Below are 7,796 nucleotides of genomic sequence, written 5' to 3'. Positions count from 1 at the left end.
GCTGAAGCAAAGCAGATTCAGTTTCAAATCCCTATGAGATAATCTTTCACTATTCATAATCTCTCAGTTTATCCCATTTCTAAGCATGATTTTGGAACATGAGGTGCTAAGTACACTGTGCAAAAAAGAAAGGATATAAAAATAATATAGAAACTGACAATGTTCCAGAACTTGAAAAGAGGGTCAAAGAAATGATAGTGGTTAACTTGTGTTGTTTAATACCGGGATCAGCAACCTTAAACAAAGAGCCATTTGGACCCATTTCCCATAGAAAAGAAAACACCGGGAGCCACAAAATCTGGTTTAGCATGGCCAACTCGATATCACTCACTCCCACCCAGTCACATGACACCCCCCCCAGCCACCTCTATCCATCCAGCCATTAGGGCAGAGAACCAATTGTTAAATTATTTGCCTCACCCAGCCCTGCCCCTCCCTCCCTCTCTCTCATTTTGCAGAGTGTCTCTCCTCTCCCCCACCCAGAAAAAATCAGGATTCAGAAACGTGAACCAGGAAACCTAGGGGGGAGTACCCTCTGGACTTGGGGGAGTGGAGAGAGGGGGTGGGTCAGGGGCCTACCTGTCTGAGAACTTGGTGCGCTCTGGAGTTGCTGCATTTTATGCCTATTGCCTCCAACCAAGACCCTTTGCTTCCCCATGGAATATGTTACAAAGTGGGTGGGGAGACAAAGAGCCAGTCGATACCATGGAGGGGGTTCTCTATCCACTCCCCCCTGCAGCCTTTTAGCTACTATTGTCCCACCTTGCTTCCCCTTCCCCTTAAAATGAGGCTAGGGAAGAAAGCTGGGAAAGGGGAATCTAAGGGGGAGGGAAGAAGAGACCCAGGCAGATCCCTCTCTCAATAGCCTCCTACCCAGATTTCAACTGATTTCCTCTCTGATCCTCTGACAAACAGACCCCACCCCCCTTTTTGGACTCTGGACTTCCAGGCCTTTATTTTCCCCATTTATTGGGGGAAATTGGATTTTTATTGGGTCTTCCCCCCACCCCATGCCAAAAAGAAAGCCAGACAGGCTTCTTCTCCTAGAAGCCCCCCTACCCTTATCCCTGCTCCCTTCCCCCTACCTTAAGGTGACCAGACGTCCCGCTTTTGGCGGGACAGTCCCGCTTTTGAGCAATTTGTCCCGCGTCCCGCGGCGTTTCAAAAAAGTCCCGATTTTTCTTGAGCCCCAGCTGATGGCTAGAAGAAAAAAAAACTGTTTAAACTCTTGCCCGGGGCTTCAAAGGGCCGCCCTACAGGCAATCAGTGTAAAGCAGTTTTTTTTTCCCCTAGCTAAGCTTCAGAAACGAAACCGAAACCAGGGTCTTTGGTGCAGCGTGACAAAATGAGGCAGAGAGAGATTTATTTTTATTTTTATTTTTCCTCCCCAAAAAAGGTAGGTGAAAAACTGCAAACAATGGGAAATTTAGGAGGCGAGTTCAAGATTTTAAAACACAAAGGAAAAAAAGCTGTATTTAACTAGGGAATTGTAATAATTGAGATACTATTAATTGTATATTGTGTTGAAAGCAGAAATGGTTAAGTTGTGGTTCGGAGGAATATATGGGAGAAATTATTTGGTTTATTATTATTGGTAAATATAATTAATTGATTTGTAAGAAATTGGATTGCATGGAAATAACTGGAATATTCATGTTCATATTGATTAATATACAAAAAAGATAGTTTTATAACTAATTGATTTATATTAAAATGTTGAATTTGTATTAAACAACTGTATTACATAATTACATAATTAAACAATGTGAGGATGTATATAAAAATAGATGACAATGGGAAGGGGTATAATATAGAATAGAAGGGAAAAATTGAATTTGATTAAGATTAGAGATGAGGATGAAGGGTAATATTGGTTTTTTTAAAAAATAGATGAGGAATAAATATGGCAAAAAGGAAATATAGAAATTGTAAATTTAATTGAAATGACTAAACGCTGTTTAAATTTGTGAACCAGCCAAATATTCTGTTCAAAGAAAATACATTGTATGTTTGTATGTGTGTTTCTAATTATTGCTATTTATTGCTATTTGTTCTCTTTTATTCTTTAAAGTTTAACAATTCATTCTTTATCTTAATATCTTTATATTTGCTTGGGGTTGGCTTTCTTCCCTTTCATCTTTTTTATTGTACAGCAATCTTTCTCCTCAAACCTACCACCTCTCTCTTTTCTTTCCTTCTTACTTTCTCTTCCCCCCACCCTCTTTTTCTCCTCCCTACTTCCTCTTTCTTTCTCCTTCTCCTCCTCTCTTCCTCCCTCTCTTACCCTCACTCCTACTGTAATTTCCATTCCTTCATCCCTCTCTATTGCTGTAATCCTTTAATGCATATGGACTACTCAGAGGGCTGAAAAAGTTATTTTTGACTGGTCCTCACACTTTTGACCAGTCCTCGAACTTATGACTGTCCTCACATTTTACATTTTTGCCCTATTTTGTCATCATGGTGAAGAGAAGCAGTTGTGAAATGAGTGACATGGTTGTTAAGAATGCTGCACGGGCATAAATGTGAGGATGGTCATAAGTGTGAGGACCAGTCAAAAGTGCGAGGACCTGTCAGAAATGACTTTTTTCAGCCCTCTGGTTAGTCCTTTTGTGCATATGGACTACTCAGAGGGCTGAAAAAGTTATTTTTGACTGGTCCTCACACTTTTGACCAGTCCTCGAACTTACGACTGTCCTCACATTTTACATTTTTGCCCTATCTTGTCACCTTGTTGAAGAGAAGCAGTTGTGAAATGAGTGACATGGTTGTTAAGAATGCTGCACGGGCATAAATGTGAGGATGGTCATAAGTGTGAGGACCAGTCAAAAGTGTGAGGACCTGTCAGAAATGACTTTTCAGCCCTCTGAGTAGTCCCTATACACATAGCCATGGCCACCCGGTCACATGACCAGGTAGCCACGCCCACCCAGTCACATGGCCTCCAAGCCACGCCCACACAATAAGCCACGCCCACAATGGTGTCCTTCTTACCAATGTTAAAATCTGTTCACCTTACCCTATAGACATAGCCATGGCCACCCGGTCACATGACCAGCTAGCCACGCCCACCCAGTCACATGACCAGCTAGCCACGCCCACAAAATAAGCCACGCCCACAATGTCCCTCTTTACCAATGTTAAAATCTGGTCACCTTACCCTACCTTCCACTCAATCTCACTTCGGGACAGAGGAGCTTGCACTGGAAACGCATGTTGGAGCAACGTCGGAGTGTGCCTTCTGACCCTTTGTCACTTGGCCTGCAGCTCTCTGTGCTCCTCCAGGTCTGGCTTGCTGAGTAGGAGGGGAGCAGCCCTGATGCCTCTGCTTCCCCCCCACCCCAGCCCCAGCCATCACTGCCCAGCTTCCTTAAAGGCGCGGCGCATTTCAAAGGTGGCAGCTCACGTCTGGAGCTGCTGAACAGTGTCCCACTGTGAGAGCCGGGCCAGGCCTCTCACCATCTGACTTGTCAAGGGGGGGGGGGCTTCTGCCGGGCCAGTCCTCCCCCCCACTGGGCTTTTGTGCTCGGTACTCGGCCGGGGGAGGGAAGCGCTTCCCCATACTGCCCCCTTCTTTCTCTTGGCCCCACCGACGAGGTAGGAGGAATGCCAGGCTTGGGGGATGGCCCCCATCCCGCAAGATCTCCCCTGCCATTCTCTCCCAGTCCTTCTTGCTAGTGGCAACAGCAAATGTTCCACGACGAAGGTGGAATCCTGTTGCCGTGCAAAGGCAAGTACAGGGGCTCTTTGCTCCTGCACTAAGGATCTGGCCATTGCCATCACTGCGACAGGGCAACAGCTCTTTCATCCCTCTGCCACGACAGGGTGACAGGGAGCCACAGAAGAGGGATGAAAGAGCTTCATGCGGCTCCAGAGCTGCAGGTTGCTAATACCTGGTTTAATAGATCCCTGCACTAAACAAGGTTTTGGGCTAAATGAATCCCAAGGCCCCTTCATATTCATACATTCTACCATTCTATTATCATTAGGAATGAACAGAGTAAATGTGAAGTTGTTTTGGTGCCTGGGTTAGGTACATTTCAAATAAGCCACCTAACAAGAATATTGTAAGCATAAAAATGTATGATGTTAAGCAACCTTTTGTTGCATTTGGAAGTTGTTTAGGGACAGAAACTACATATTTATACAGAACACCCAACAGACTAAGCTAAGATTTGAATTTTTTGACCTTATCTTTGTGTGTTACAATTGTGTTTTTGTAAACCATGGTGATGGGCAGGCTGCTAAAACAAAACAAGGTTATGGCATACATTTGAAAGGAGACCGGGAGGCCTGTAATTGTGGAGTGAGTCTGGCAAGAACAAAGAATGCTTATTCACAGAGTATATGCACATGTAACACTTGTAACAATCCTAGGTAGTTAGAGGACTGATAACAGTAACAAAGAGTTAGACATCCTGCATAGCTCAGCTAAAAGTTAGAAATAGGCAGTGGTGGGATTCAATTTTTTTAACAACCAGTTCTGTGGGCATGGCTTAGTTGGGGGTGTGGCTTGGTGGTCATGTGACCGGGTGGGCGTGGCTAGCTGGTCATGTGACTGGGTGGGCGTGGCTATCTGCATAGGGACTACTCAGAGGGCTGAAAAAAGTCATTTCTCATTAGTCCTCGCACTTTTGACCGGACCTCGCACCAAGAGCCTTGGTACTACAGTGGTTTAAAGCAGTGGTCCCCAACCTTTTTATCGCCGCGGCCCGCTGAGCGCGCGCAGGGGTGGGGGCACGGCCCAGGAGCTTTTGCGCACGGCCCATTGCGCACGGCCCAGGAGCTTTTGCGCACGGCCCAGGAGCCTTTGCGCTGCAGCGTTTATGTCCCCCGGCCGCTGCGCGGCCCGGTGCCAGGTACTCCACGGCCCGGCACCGGTCCGCGGACCGGGGGTTGGGGACCACTGGTTTAAAGCACCCTGTTATTAACACAGCTGCCTGCAATTTACTGCTGGTTCGAATCTCTCCAAGGCTCAAGGTTGACTCAGCCTTCCATCCTTTCTAAGGTAGGTTAAATGAGGACCCAGTTTGTGGGGGCAATAAGCTGACTTTGTATAAATATACAAAAGTATGAAGGCTATTGCTTAACGCACTGTAAGCCGCCCTGAGTCTCCGGAGAAGGGCGGCATATAAATCAAATTAAAAAAAAAAAAAAAAAAAAAAATGACCATCCCCACATTTATGCCCGTTGCGGCATTCTTAACAACCGTGTCACTCATTTCACAACTGCTTTTCTTCATCATGGTGACAAGATAGAGCAAAAACGTAAAATGTGAGGACAGTCGTAAGTTCGAGGACTGGTCAAAAGTGCGAGGACCAGTCAAAAATAACTTTTTCAGCCCTCTGAGTAGTCCATATGCATAAAAGGATACAGCAATAGAGAGGGATGAAGGAAGGGAAGGGAAATTAGAGTAGGAGTGAGGGGAAGAGAGGGAGGAAGAGAGGAGGAGAAGGAGAAAGGAAGAGGAAGTAGGGAGGAGAAGAAGAAGGGGGGGAAGAGAAAGTAAGAAGGAAAGAAAAGAGAGGGGTGGTAGGTTTGAGGAGAAAGATTGCTGTACAATAAAAAAGATGAAAGGGAAGAAAGCCAACCCCAAACAAATATAAAGATATTAAGATAAAGAATGAATTGTGGGGGCAATAAGCTAACTTTGTATAAATATACAAAAGTATGAAGGCTATTGCTTAATGCAGTGTAAGCCACCCTGAGTCTCCGGAGAAGGGCGGCATATGAATCAAATAAAATAAAAAAATAAAAAAAAAAGTAAAAAAAAATTGTTAAACTTTAAAGAATAAAAGAGAACAAATATGAATAAATAGCAATAATTAGAAACACACATACAAACATACAATGTATTTTCTTTGAACAGAGTATTTGGCTGGTTCACAAATTTAAACAGTATTTAGTCATTTCAATTAAATTTACAATTTCTATATTTCCTTTTTGCCATATTTATTCCTCATCTATTTTTTAAAAAAAACCAATATTACCCTTCATCCTCATCTCTAATCTTAATCAAATTCAATTTTTCCCTTCTATTCTATATTATATCCCTTCCCATTGTCATCTATTTTTATATCCATCCTCACATTGGTTAATCATGTAATATTACAGTTGTTTAATACAAATTCAACATTCTAATATAAATCAATTAGTTATATAACTATCTTTTTTGTATATTAATCAATATGAACATGAATATTCCAATTATTTTCATGGAATCCAATTTCTTACAAATCAATTAATTATATTTACCAATAATAATAAACCAAATAATTTCCTCCATATATTCCTCCAAACCACAATTTAACCATTTCTGCTTTCAACACAATATACAATTAATAGTATCTCAATTATTACAATTCCCTAGTTAAATAGAGCTTTTTTCTTTTGTGTTTTAAAATCTTTTTTTTTAATTGAAAAAGTTTTACAAATACAAATTTTCCCCCTTTCCCCCCCCTTTCCCTCCCTAGCCCTCCCTTACCCTCCCCTCCCCCCATGGCTTCCCCAGGATGAAATCCAAATCCAAATCACATTGTGTAATACTTTACCGCCTATCTACTCTACCCCCTGTGTAGTACACCTTTCTTCCTGACATTCTAGTATTCTATCCCCCATGTATTATACATTTCTACACAACATTCAACTAAAAGTTATCTAGTACTTCCTAGTTTAATATTTATTCTGCACATAATCTATCCATTTCCTCCACTCCCATACATAGATCTCTTGGGTCCGGTCTTTTATGTATGCTGATATCTTCACCATTTCTGCAAAACTGGCCACCTTCAGAGTCCGTTCTTCAATAATAAACATAACATCCCTTTTGTTTCACCCACTTTCCCGCAGGTCCACCATATATAATAATTTATAGCATCTAAACAATCACATCAAATCCTTCTTCCAACAGTGTATTTAATGTCTTTAGTTGCCATCTGCCCCCATCATTGAAGAGTACTTCTATATATATATAAAAAAACCCGAGTGACTTTATATTTATATTCCGTATGATATCTTCTATAAAGTCTTTCATCTAGATTATTAATTCCATCAACAATGTTAGGGTAACAACCAGATCAACTGCAAATGCCCTTGTTCCGTAAATCTCTTGCCTCATGGCTATTCCCTTCAATGTACAAATAATCCATCTTTTTTAAAAATCTATAATAGAAAGTTCCAATTCACTTGATTACAGGCCTTCTCCACATCCTAAAACACCAGCACTGCAGGGATCTGTTTATTCTTCTCAAGATAGTCCAATAAATCTATAATTTGCCTCACATTATCTTTCATATATCTGCCTTCTATAAATCCTACTTAATCATGAATCAGTTCTTGGATAACTGGCATTAATCTGTTGGCTAATAATTTTGCAAAAATTTTATAATCCATATTCAAAAGAGATATTGATCTAAAATTTTCTAGTTTTGTGGAACCTGCTTCTTTTCTTGCTTTGTGCTGGCTTAGACCTCTGCTGTTGTTGTTTTTCTGGAATTTGTTTGTAGGCTGATCGAGTTGTACGCTGATCTTTAACTTTGTAGGACATCAGATCAAGATCCAAAGCCACTTCTCTTGTATTTTTAGGTGGTCCACCTATAACCTTTAAAGGAAAATCCGGGGAAGGCTCATCCAGAAAGCCCCCTGTGGTTCCTTGTATTTCCATTGGCTCCATCTCCATCTGCTTCCACTGGACTTCAATCTCTTGTTCAATTTGCTTTTCTTTATCACCCTTCTGTATTCCTAACACTGAAGATATACGTGGAGATGTCGGGCCAATTTTAAAAACATTAAGATAA

Source organism: Pituophis catenifer, unplaced genomic scaffold (assembly GCF_029215685.1).
Source record: "Pituophis catenifer annectens isolate HBS135680 unplaced genomic scaffold, rPitCat1.0.hap2 SCAF_8, whole genome shotgun sequence".
NCBI classification, from domain to species: domain Eukaryota; kingdom Metazoa; phylum Chordata; class Lepidosauria; order Squamata; family Colubridae; genus Pituophis; species Pituophis catenifer.
Note: the sequence above shows the minus strand (reverse complement) of the source record.